This window comes from Eubalaena glacialis, chromosome 4 (assembly GCF_028564815.1).
Source record: "Eubalaena glacialis isolate mEubGla1 chromosome 4, mEubGla1.1.hap2.+ XY, whole genome shotgun sequence".
Taxonomy (NCBI): Eukaryota; Metazoa; Chordata; class Mammalia; order Artiodactyla; family Balaenidae; genus Eubalaena; species Eubalaena glacialis.
The window spans coordinates 179,578,189-179,590,890 of record NC_083719.1 but is presented as its reverse complement, the minus strand read 5'-3'; the positions used below and the strand labels follow the sequence as shown (position 1 = coordinate 179,590,890).

The 12,702-nt window shown below is 48.4% G+C and overlaps 1 protein-coding gene across 4 annotated transcripts in view; it reads left to right on the top strand.

Moving 5' to 3' along the window:
• The first annotated feature begins 3,182 nt into the window (after nucleotides 1-3,182).
• The window catches only part of ILF3 (interleukin enhancer binding factor 3), a 28,044-nt gene continuing 18,524 nt past the window's right edge, over nucleotides 3,183-12,702 (top strand). For all 4 annotated transcript variants that reach the window (XM_061190490.1, XM_061190489.1, XM_061190492.1 and 1 more), the window contains exon 1: nucleotides 3,183-3,389. The gene's annotated coding sequence lies outside the window, so the exon portion shown is untranslated. The remainder of the gene's footprint in view (nucleotides 3,390-12,702) is intronic.

Genomic DNA, 12,702 nt, shown 5'->3' with positions numbered 1-12,702 from the left:
AGGTCAGTTTCATTCTCTGTCAAACACTCCCTGTCCCCCAACCACACCTTGTACTTTCTTGGCTTCAAGATCAGAGAAATAAAGGCTTCTTTTACCCCCAAATCCCAAGGCTGGTGCTCACTGGCTCTGACTAGCCCGACTTTGGTCAGTTACTGCTAAGCCAATCTTTGTAGCCAGGCCATGGGGCTAGTTTCAGAGTCCAGCAGTGGGGACCCAACAACTGAACTACAGACTGAGCAAGGGAGCGGGGTGGTTCCCCAAAGCACGGCGGTCAACCTATGTTCACTCTACTGAGAGGGTGGGAAAGCAGCAGGTGTGGTTCAAAAAACTTGATCAGGGGACTTTGGGGTTGGGGGGCTGAAGTAGGAGAAATCTCTGAAGTTGAGGAAGGCAAGGAATGGAGAGGATGTTCATGAAGACACTAAAGTCCCAGAGGATGGCAGAACCTGTTTAGATCAAGGGACTGCAAGAGGAGAGGGACAGACCTCACTCTTCAGCTAATGAGGGAGTGGGTGTAATGGAGACAGGAGAAGGTAAAGCCAGATGACAGTGGGCAGGGGTCAGCTAAGGCAAGGAGGTGAGAGAATTGTTATGCATACAGGGGCTTGCTAACCATGCAGTAATGGAAAGGCAAGGGTGGGAGACTGGGTCAGGGTGGTGTAGGGACGAGAGGGCAGATGACATCTTGGGTCTCCATCTTGTATGGAGAGAACATGGACAAGGAAGGTCGGGCTGAAAACCTCTTACCCAGCAGCTCCTGGTGGATGGCGTACAGGTGGGTCCACGGGAATACATTCTTAAGGGAGTTCTGGTTTTCTCATCCCCTCACCTGCACTTTAATGGACCACGTCACCGAAAGAATCTGGTTGGACGGGGCACCAGTCCAATAGGTAACAATCACAACCACAACTGTTTCTTTAGCATTCACTCCATGCCAGCCACTCCAGCAACCCTTTGAGGTTCAAAAACTCTTCAAGTCCATCCTGGGGTCCTCCATGGAGCCTTGGCCTGTAATCATGATCTTATCTGCCCATATATCAAAGGGATTTGGTAAGGGCTACCTTAGAGGAATGAGATCCTCAAAAGCCAGTTCTTCAGAAATGTAACCTTGGGAATTCCCTGGCAGTCCAGTGGTTAGGACTCAGCACTTTCACTGATGTGGGCCCAGTTTCGCTCCCTGGTCAGGGAACTAAGATACTGCAAGCTGCGTGGCGCAGCCAGAAAAAAAAAAACGTAACCTTGGGTCCCTCCCAAGAAAGGTCTATGGGCTTGCCAATCAGAAAACTAGAAACCTTCCTTGTTCTGCCACTTGGTAGCGCTATTAGCTTAGTCAACTTGCCCCACCTCTGAGCCTCTTCCCTCAAGTGTCACGCAGAGGAATAGCTGATCTCTAACTCAGTGCTAAAGCCAAGTTATCACCTGTATTGTCATGGTGACCTTGAACAATCTAAATTTATTTTAGCTAATTTTGTCTTAATACTGCCCCATTAATTTAACCAAAACTTTTTTCAATCTCAAGCTTTATTTAAAGAAAGATCTCCAAGTCGGGGGAAAAAAAGCAAGACGCAGAGCGTCTATTATTTACAAGAAAAACTCTAATAAAAACATAATTAAGCATCTCTGGAACTAAAACATCTCTGGAGAGATACACAAAAAAAACTTTACAATGGTTGCCAAAAAGGAGGGTGTCTGGAGGAGACAAACTGACTTTGTTTTCTCACATCGTTTTGCACATTTGACATTTTATTTATATCGTATGAATAAATTATTGGTTCAAGATCTAAGTGTAAACAAAAATGAAAAGTGATAGGTACAGCATGCACTCATTCTGTAATCACATTTTTACACCTTACCTTGTTAATAACAACTATCATTTTGGGGCATTTGTTCTGCGCAAAGAATTGTGCCAGGTGCTTTTAAGAAATCATCACCATTTTGCAGATAACAAAACGGAGGCTCAGGGAGGCGCACTATTCTTGGTCACACCGGGAGACTCAAACCTAGGGCGACCCTGGATCTTGCATTCTTAACAAATTAGCTGCACCATCCCTACGTTTTTGCAAAGAAAATCCGTTATTAGGCCGTAAGTTTTGAACGACTTCTCGCCTTCTTTAGGAAGGAAACCTTCTGAACTACTCCTTGCTCCAAATCTCGGCAGTGTCTGAATCACAGACTCGCACACGACAACCTGCCTAACAACGACGCCTGTCGAGCGCCAACTTGATCCTGACACTGGAGGTGAGTGGGGTTTAGTTTATGCATAGGTTGTACATCGGGGATCTCACGAAGCGCTCGGGAGGATTCAACGACACCAGGCTTGTAAAAAAAAGGCGCTCGGTCCCCGGTAGCTTTACTTATGAACCCTGAGAAGTGGTTGGCCGAGCATCTCTGTCGCAGCCCCAGCTCTCCCACCAAAGACCGTTAAGTCTCCAGTTGGGTCTTTTTCTGGATCGGGCGTCAGTTTCTCCATCTGTGAATGGGCGACTGGAAGATCCCGACCAACTCGGTTCTGCCCTTCAGAAGCTCGGCAATCCGGCTGGGCGCTACACCGGATAAAGTTTTAACACCAAAGACCCCGGGCGCTCGCTGGCACCAGTCCCGGGGCAGCAGCGAAGAGCTCGGCCCGCCCGTTCCTCGCACACGCACCTCGAGTCTGCTCTGCCTCTCGCAGGAGATGCGGACAGTGGGGAGGAAGTTCCGCGGGAATCCCTCGATTGGAGGCCGAACCTCCTCTACAGAGAACAAGCCACTATGAGTACGCTCACGCGCAAGCTTCTAACACCCATTTCCGCCAACGTACTTCAACGAGTGTAAGATGGCGTCCGCGCAGGCGCGTAAACTAGTAGCCGCAGAGAGACTCAGCCGCTCGCCCTGCCTCACGTGGTAATGGCCTCTCAAAAACCGCCATTGAAAAAAAGAGCCGCGATGTTGTCACATGACACAGGCCTACCAATACGACAACGGGAAGGCGCCAAGGTCCTTGTCACGTGGCCAAGGAGAACGCTGAATTTGCCACTGTCACATGATCAAGTAGAGGCGTGGAAAGGGGAGGGAAACGTTCCGACGCCACGTAACGCCTACGGTTCTGTCACGTGACTAGGGCCCGCCTCCTTATCTCTCTTTGTCCCTCCCTTCCTCTCTGGCTGGGCCTGCGTCGAGCGGCAACGCGGCGGCGAAGGGGCGGGGCTCCGACCGGTCACGTGGCCCCGCACCTCCCCGGCGCGCGTCCGCCTGCTCGCCCCCGGCCCCGGCTCCGGCTCCTCCTCCTCTTCTCGCCATTGCAGTTGGACTCAGCAGCCCGGTGCGCACCGCGTGGCTTTTGGGGCGAGACCCCGGCGGGCTCTGGCAGGAGGGCGGCGGCTGCGGTCGGAGAAGGGGACGCGGACAAGGTAAGAGTCAATGTGGCGGCGGCCGGGCCCGCTCCCGCCTCTCCCCCTCCCCCCGCCCGTCCTCCCACTCAGCGCGGGCTCGGCTGAAGAGTGGCGGTGACAAGGCCTGAGGCGCCCCGCGCTCCCCGTTTCCGCCCGGTCCTCTCGCCCTGGCGCCTGGCTCATTCCTTCCTTGCCAGCCTTGCTCCCGCGCTCGGCCGTTACTCTCCCCCATTGTGCCGAGGAAACAAAATGGCGGCGGCGAGGGCCCGGTGCGCGCGCATCCGCCCCCCCCTCGCGGCCCCTCGGCCGGCGGCGGCGCCTCTCGCGGGGGGTGCGCGCGCACCGGGCCCCCGGCCGCCGCCTCCCCCGAGCCGGGCTTTGTCTGTTGTGGCGCTACGCGCGCACGCGCGCACGTGCCGGCAGCACACACCCCCCTCCGGCCGGGAGCATCCTGACCCGCGATGCGGGGGCGACCCCCCTTCCCATCTGTCCTCCTCTTTGTCCCAGTCCCGCCCCGAGTTCCAGGAGGGTCGCAAGTTCCCGAGGCGGGAAACGTCGCCTCCTTTGTCCTTAACGCGGGGCAGAGAGGCAGACCCCCTCCCTGGAACCCCGTCATTATTTGGACTGCAAAGGAGGCTTCATGGGGTTTCCAAATCTCTGGCTACCTAGGCCTCCCCCAGATCAGGAGCCAGATTTGGCGGAGGGTTTAAGCTTTTTTTCTTTTTAATTCAGGTGTTTCATTGATGTTGAATTTTTCTCCAGATTGCTTAGGACTTGGCATTCATTCTCCCCCAAATCTGTGATCTGGTGCGATATTTGAGTGTCCTGCAAGATTGGGACCCAAGCATGAGAGCTTGAAACCCTTTCCCTTTTCTACCTTATTTTCTCAAGTAGTTGAGTGACAGATTCTTGGGGTTGCTCTTGAGGTTCTGTCCTGGGTAATACTCCGCCTGGGAGAATTATTTGGGGAGTACAGTGATCAGCATGCTCTCCCCAGTTCACTGTCTAAACCTCGGGAGAGTAAGCCATCTCTTCTCAATATTTCCAAAACGGTTTGAAAGTTGCTTGGGATTCTGCCTAGGGGACCTGATTGATCAGCAAGGAAGCATTGGTTAACCTTTTCCAGACTCAGGCATATCAGTGATTCTGAATCTTTTTATGATTGCCTAGGACTGTGATGTCTTTAAAATGAGTGGTCTGGTTGGCATGTTTGGAGTCCGCGGGAAAACACAAGGTGTCACCCGAAGTTAGGACTGAAATTTACGACTTTGGGCTCTTTTCCTCAGGTATTTGTGGTCTGGAATCTCCACGGATTGCTCACAGTGCTGCCACTGTGCTTTGTGTGTGGTCTCATGGGATGTAGCTACAGCAGCCGCTCAGACTGTGCATGAAATGTGGGAACCAGAGGCTCATTCACAGCTGGAATGGGGGGGGGAGGCCCCAGGGCACTGGCAGGTGCTACTATCCCTGTCACTAGTCCTGGGGTCTTTACCCCTGAGCTGTCTCCTGGCCTTGTGGACAGCTCCTGGTCCCTGGGATTTGTGAATAGAATCTGTGCAGAGCCTAGCGTTGTCTGAATTGATTGGAGGCAGGCAGTTAGTGCCAGGCTTGGCCTTGCTAGCACTGAGCACTGATTTATCAGGGTCTCCCTACCCTGCTGAAGCTTGGGCCAGCCTGGGAATCTCCCTGTTTCTGGAGTGGAGTGGTGCCTAATCATTTGCAGTTTTTCTTTATTTTTTCCTGATTGAACTTGTCCAGTGCCTGTAGGTAAAAATTCCTTTAACTCCTTCCATTGTACCCGAGGAGATGCCCATATTCCTGGGAGTGAGGAATCTAAGGCTGTTTCTTATTTTTCTTAAATTTTTTTCTTGTCAAAACAAACAAACAAACAAATATTGGCAGGAGTGGCTGCTAATATACATATATATTATGTATTTTTAATTTTATTTATTTTTTTGTCTGCGTTGGGTCTTCATTGCAGTGCGCGGGCTTTCTCTAGTTGCGGTGATCGGCGGCTACTCTTCATTGTGGTGCGCGGGCTTCTCATTGTGGTGGCTTTTCTTGAGCACACGCTCTAGGCGCATGGGCTTCAGTAGTTGTGGCATGCGGGCTCAGTAGTTGTGGCTCACAGGCTCTAGAGCACAGGCTCAGTAGCTGTGGCACACGGGCTTAGTTGCTCCGTGGTATGTGGGATCTTCCCGGACCAGGGCTCGAACCCATGTCCCCTGCATTGGCAGGCGGATTCTTAACCCCTGTGCCACCAGGGGAGTCCTGGCTGTTAATATCTTTTTTTTTCTCAGTTTAAGGAGAACACTTTGGTTTTTTTCATTTATTTATTTTTGGCTGCGTTGGGTCTTCGTTGCTGCACGCAGGCTTTCTCTAGTTGCGTTGAGTGGGGGCTGCTCTTCATTGCGGTGCGCAGGCTTCTCATTGCTGTAGCTTCTCATCGCGGAGCACGGGCTCTAGGCGCGCCGGCTTCAGTAGCTGTGGCTCGCGGGCCGTAGCGCACAGGCTCAGTAGTAGTGGCGCACGGGCTTAGTTGCTCCGCAGCATGTGGGATCTTCCCAGACCAGGGCTCGAACCCGTGTCCCCTGAATTAGCAGGTGGATTCTTAACCACTGCACCATCAGGGAAGTCCACTGGCTGTTAATATTTTGATGTCACAAATATGGTGCTCATGCTCTCCTCGTTAAGTTTGCCAGGTAGGGACAGGTGGAGTTGCTGATGAGGAAAGAGCCTTTTACAAGTCTCTAAGCCTCTTCTCTTTGGTTAAACATAGGCAGCACTTGTAGGCTTCAGCAGGATGTGGGAGTTGGAAGTGTGCTCACTTTTTAAAAATTATTTATTTTTGTCTGCATTGGGTCCTTGCTGCATGTGGACTTTCTTTTAGTTGCCGCGAGCAGGGACTACTCTTCGTTGCAGTGCGCGGGCTTCTCATTGCAGTGGCTTCTCTTGTTGCGGAGCACGGGCTCTAGGCGTGCGAGTTTCAGTAGTTGTGGCGCATGGGCTCTAGAGCGCAGGCTCAGTAGTTGTGGCGCATGGGTTTAGTTGCCCTGCGGCATGTGGGAATCTTCCCCGACCAGGGCTCGAACCCGTGTCCCCTGCATGGGCAGGCGGATTTTTAACCACTGCACCACGAGGGAAGCCCTGTGTGCTCACTTTTGAAAAAGGCTTTAGAAGTTTTCTTTGGGCTGAGGCGGCTCCCTCTTATTTACCTTTCTCATCTTTCTCCCCAGTTCCTCCTGATTTCACCTTTTACATCTCAGAGGAATGATTCCTTCCCCCTGGAAACTTGGACTTGCTCTTCTGCTACGTTTTGTCATTAAGTTGCTTAACCTTGTGCAGTCTTGAAAGATGTGTCAAGTGTCACCATCTAGTATTAGCAGGTATGGCCCACAAAATGGTGATATTTCAGTTGCATGTTGCTTTGATCAAATATTCTCAGGAGTTAGGATTCTTAGGCTCTGTGTATTATTATTATTATTTTAATTAATTAATTTGTGGCTGTGTTGGGTCTTCGTTGCTGCGTGCGGGTTTTCTCTAGTTGCAGCAGGCGGGGGCTACTCTTCGTTGCGGTGCACGGGCTTCTCATTTCAGTGGCTTTTCTTGTTGGCGGAGCACAGGCTCTGGGTGCGTGGGCTTCAGTAGTTGTGGCTCGTGGGGTCTAGAGCGCAGGCTCAGTAGTTGTGGCGCACGGGCTTAGTTGCTCTGCAGCATGTGGGATCTTCCCGGACCAGGGTTTGAACCTGTGTCCCCTGCATTGGCAAGCGGATTCTTAACCACTGCACCACCAGGGAAGTCCCTCTGTATATTATTATATATTATATTTTATTTTAGCAAAGTCCTGGGCAAGAAAGATTTGATTTCTTTTTCCAGTGGCAAGGTTCGGAATTAGAGTCAAATAGTGGTTTGACGGGAGCCTACACACTGTTGGTTAGTGAAATGGGGTTGCGGCCCTGAAGAGATGAGGCGGACTTTAGTCTTCTGCTGCAGCATTTGACAATTTTGTCTGAAGCCACTAGTTTCCCTCCTACTTTGTTATTTAGGGTAAGTCGGTGCTGCCTCTGTGGTGCTAACAGTGTTACAGAAATAATACTGAAAGCAGGGTAGGCATATATTTGTTGGGGAGGCTTGTCAGTGTGCTGACTTTCTAAAAGAAATTGTTTCTTGCCATTGTTATGTTCTATTAAATCTCTGTGGGATTTTTCCTAGACATCACTTTTTAGGTGATACTATTATAAATAGCAATTGGAAATTCAGTCAGACTTCTTTTTTTAACATTTATTTATTGGGTTATATTGGGTCTTAGTTGCAGCATTTGGGATCTAGTTCCCCGACCAGGGATCGAACCTGGGCCCCTTGCGTTGGGAGTGCAAAGTCTTAGCCACTGGACCACCAGGGAAGTCCTTCATTCAGACTTTTAACATCAACTGCTTTCAGATGTTTGTGAAATGATGTCCAGTTGAAGTTTAATTTTTTTCTCTTCGCATTGAATGTCCACATAATGAAGAAGTTGAAAACGTGGCTCTAGTTTTAACAATAAAATGAGTTTACTGTCCAAGGGATATTTTCTTGTCCATATAAGATCACAAAGGATCATTTACAAAGTTGAGTGTGTGTCCTTTTATTAGAGTCTGTAAATTTGTTCCAGATTATTTTTTTAATCATAGGTGATTAATGGGAAGAGGTGCTATTGGCAATTTGAGGTTCATGGTAATTTTCCTTGAAACAGCCATTCATATGATTTCCATTAGGATTGTGGTTCAAGCTCAAGGGTAAGGTCTTACTGGGATAATCTGCTAGGCCACTTGCTTTTGTGCTGCTTGCCTTTGAACTGATTTCTTTCTTGTATCTGAGTGTGTGGTGTGTGTGTGTAAAGGATGAATGTGGCAAGTTAGGCTTGCTTTTCAGTGGTACATTCAGAGCTTTTGCAGGTTAATAATTCTTACTGTGTATTCATAATTCAAAAAAAAACAGTCTAAATCTCCCTAATATGGAAATGACCAGCCCGGCCCCATGGCTCATAGTGGCTCTTAATATTTATTTATAACAGCCAAGAACTAGAACCCACCCAGATGTCCTTTAATGGGTGAATGGTTAAACTATGGTACGTCCTTATCATGGAATACTAGTTAGCAATAATAAAGAACAAACTGTCAATACACACACAACTTGGATGAATCTTGAGGCAGTTACACTGCAAGAGACAAGCCAATCCTGAAAAGTTGTATGCTTTACAATTCCATTAATATAACATTCTTGGAATGCTAAAATTACAGAAACCTTAAAAGGATTAGTGGTTGCTAGGGGTTAGGCATTGGGGAGGGGGGACAGTTGGAAGGTGAATGTAACTATAAAGGGCAACAGGAGGGATCCTTGTGACAGCAGCAGTCTGTATCTGATTGCGGTTGTGATATTGTTCTAGAGTTTGCAAGATGTTGCCATTGGGGGAAACTGGGTAGAGTACATAGGGGATCTCTCTGTTATTTCTTACAGCTTCATGAGAAGCTACAATATCTCAAAATTAAAAAGTTTCATTTGAAAAAGAAACTCTTACCCACTAAAATAATTCAGTTTGCATGTTATGTTAATATTTAACATGTTTTGAGAGACAGTCATTTTTTTGTTTTTTTCCTTAACTAGAAACTAGTTTTTAAAAAAACTGGGGATTTCCCTGGTGGCTCAGTGGTTAAGAATCCGCCTGCCAATGCAGGGGACTCGGGTTCAATCCCTGGTCCGGGAAGATCCCACATGCTGTGGAGCAGTTAAGCCCGTGCATCACAATTACTGAGCCCACGTGCCACAAGCTAGTGAAGCCCGTGGGCCTAGAGCCTGTGCTCCACAACAAAGAGAATCCACTGCAGTGAGAAGCCCGTGCACCGAAACGAAGAACCCCTGCTCTCTGCAACTAGAGAAAGCCCTCGTGCAGCAACGAAGACCCAACACAGCCAAAAATAAAATAAAATAAATTAAAAAAAAAAAAATCTGAGGCTTTCGCATGGGAACACAGGGGAAGGTTGCCTCTGCCTGCCCCTCCCCCCCTCAAGGATTTCTAAGCTGGCTTCCCTTTCCCCCCTTGCTGCCTGTAGGGCATGTTGCTAAAAGAGCTTAATAATTCCCACTTGGAGTCACGTTAAACCTTTTTGCTGTAATATTGTTTTTTCACAGGTAGATGTTAAAGTATTTCTGTTGGTTCATCCAAGAGTAGCTGAAATTACTCCTTCAATACATTGCATTTGTATTTCTACAGCTGATAGAGCATTTTCCCACCTTGTCACCTTTAATCCTTACTACTTGCAGCTCTGAGGTGTAGGTAGTGTTTTAATCTCATTTTTGACCCAGCTCTGAAAAGATAAAGTGATTTGTTGGAGGTTCCACAGTGGCCAGGTTGGAAAGCCCAGGTGGGCGCAAACCTGGGGCTTCTGTTTCTGAGACCTGTGGCTGTTCCACGGTGTCATTGGGCCTGGAGGCCTGGGTCTCACAGAACAGTTATAGTTCCAGAAGCAATTTAGGAAACATCCTGCATTTGCCAGTTAAAATATCTTTTTAATTAGTTAACATACTTCATCTCCACCTTTTCATAAGAAAAAAGGATGTTTTAATACTGAACATATAGGAAGAAAGTAAGTTTAGAGTAAAGGACAGTCCTTTAATTAATTTTATTTTTGGCTTTGTTGGGTCTTGTTTGCTGCACGCGGGCTTTTTCTAGTTGTGGCGAGCGGGGGCTGCTCTTCATTGCGGTGCGCGGGCTTCTCATTGCGGTGGCTTTTCTTGTTGTGGAGCACAGGCTCTAGGCACACGGGCTTCAGTAGTTGTGGCACACGGGCTCAGTAGTTGTGGCGCACGGGCTTAGGTGCTCCGCGGCATGTGGGATCTTTCTGGACCAGGGCTAGAACCCATATCCCCTGCGCTGGCAGGCGGATTCTTAACCACTGCGCCACCAGGGAAGTCCCAAGGACAGTCCTTTAAATTGAAAATATTTGTGAACATCTTTATTCTTAACTTTATACCTCCCTATGGACCAGTAAAAACACTGTTGGGGACAGAACTGGGAACCGTTGCACTAGACTTAAGATATGTCTTGAATTGAAAAATTTCTCAGAGTGGCATCCATGATCAGATTTTAGATTGGCCTCTTCTGGCTGGGTTGCTTTGTTAAAATTATTTTCCATATATCCTCGTTGATGTGAATCTGTAAAAGTTTAAGGAGTCACTTACAAGTTGTATGTGTGTATTATTTCACTTCGCGTTCCAGGATAGGATTATATCTCCAGAGGTCAGGGAACCAGCATTGGATCCTGTACATTTAAAAGCCTATTTAGGTCTCTTTAAGAGGAGCATCCAGTTTGGGACCATTCCAGGAGTGATTGGGACTCTAAGGTTCTGTGAAGTACCCTGGATAGGGGAATTTACTCTGGAAGGTAGGTGGGGCCATACCTGTTGGGGTGTTGTCACTACACCTGTTCATTCATTCTACAGACATGTGTTGATCCACACATGCTGACTTGGGCACGTTTCTTTCCCAACAGCAAGTGGTCATGAACGGCATACTCCAGTTAGTGAGAGGTCAGAGAGATGGTCATCTCACCGCATGCTGTGGTTTAAACTTCTGTAACTCTGCATGCTCTGGGTGGGCTGGTTTTGAGAACAAAAGAAAGAAACCTGATCCCTGCATGTTAGAACATTCCAAAACCACACAGAGGTTGTTTAAGATCCTGATTCTTCGCTCTTCACTGGTTCTTTTCTTGGACTTCTTTTCAGAGAGGCTGGGCTGGTAAATATCAGGCTTCAGTTGGGCCTGGTTTGAATCCTGAATGAGGTTGCAGGAGCAGCTCTGTGAGCCTTTCAAGACTTGGGTTTAAAGTTAGATTGGCAGGGGGCAGTGGAGTGTTGCATGTATAGGTGGGTATTGTGGGTTTCTTGCCAGCGGTGTTCCTCAAAATCTTGAAAAGGAGGTTAAATGAGGTGGACTCTCTGGTATTCAAGACTGGAGCAGCTGGCTTCCAAGAGGCTGATTTGGGTGACAGATCTAGGCTTACACAGAGGCAAGTGAGGCTGGTTTTGTTGCCCTGCAAAGAAGTATTGACTCCAGTTTTTACTATTTATTTATTTTTGGCTTTGCTGCGCAGATTGTGGGATCTCAGTTCCCCAGCCAGGGACTGAACTCGTACCCTCGGCATTGAGAGTACAGAATCCTAACCACTGGACCGCCCGGGAATTCCCGACTTCAGTTTTTACGTGTTTGCTTTAGTTCACGGAATAAGTACTCTTACTCACTTTGTCCCCCTGAATCAAAAGCCATCGCCACTAAGGCCTGGCCTGAGGGAGGAGGGCCAGGGGATGAAAGGATCGCAGATGGGCCAAGGGTGGTGATCAGAGTTAGCCACAGCCCAGTGAGCCCCTTTAGGGGTCCCTTCTTGGGCCTGCCTCTCAAGTGAGGCAGCCTGCTGGAGCAGAGGCCACAGCCATGCTCCGAGTTTTAGCAGTGAAGACAGCAGATGGAAACCTCGCTGTGGGACGTTTGCTGAAGACAGGAGCATTTGGGGGCGCACCAATGTCCTTGAGGGCTTGTGATGGGCTGATGTTTTACACAGTGAATATCTTTTTTTTTTTAATGTTTCATTTAATTTTATTTATTTATTTTTGGCTGCGTTGGGTCTTCGTGGCTGCGCGCGGGCTTTCTCTAGTTGTGGCGAGCGGGGGCTACTCTTCGTTGCGGTGCGCGGGCTTCTCGTTGCGGAGGCATGTGGGATCTTCCTGGACCAGGGCTCGAACCTGTGTCCCCCTGCATTGGCAGACGGATTCTTAACCACTGTGCAACCACTGTGCCACCAGGGAAGTCCCAGCTGCCATTGACATCTGACTTCAGTTGTGTTTCACATCTCTCTTCATCTCTCTATTCTTTTCCTCTTTCAGTCCACTTCATTTTATTGAAATATAATTAACGATGTATCTTTACAATGCTTTTCAAAGTAGCAGAAGGTTGTAGATGTTCCTCTAAATATTAACTAGAGTCCAGTATTTATTTACATTTTTTTTCTTTTGAAGTAAATGTACAGATCTTGAATATCCAATTCAATGGATTTTGACCAGTGCATGTCCCCACCAGTATTACCAAGATGTAGACCATGACCATCACCCCAGAAGGTTTCCGGGACCCCTTCCCAGGTGTTTCCTGCCACCATCCCCCAGAGGCAACCGCTGATGAGTTTTGGCTGTTTTGCTGAGTTCGAGAACTTCTTCTGGGTGGAAGCTTTTTTTTTCCTTTTTCTTTTTTGATAGTTGCCCCAAATGTAGCCAGTGGAAGTCCTACAGGTCAGCTCATTTGTCC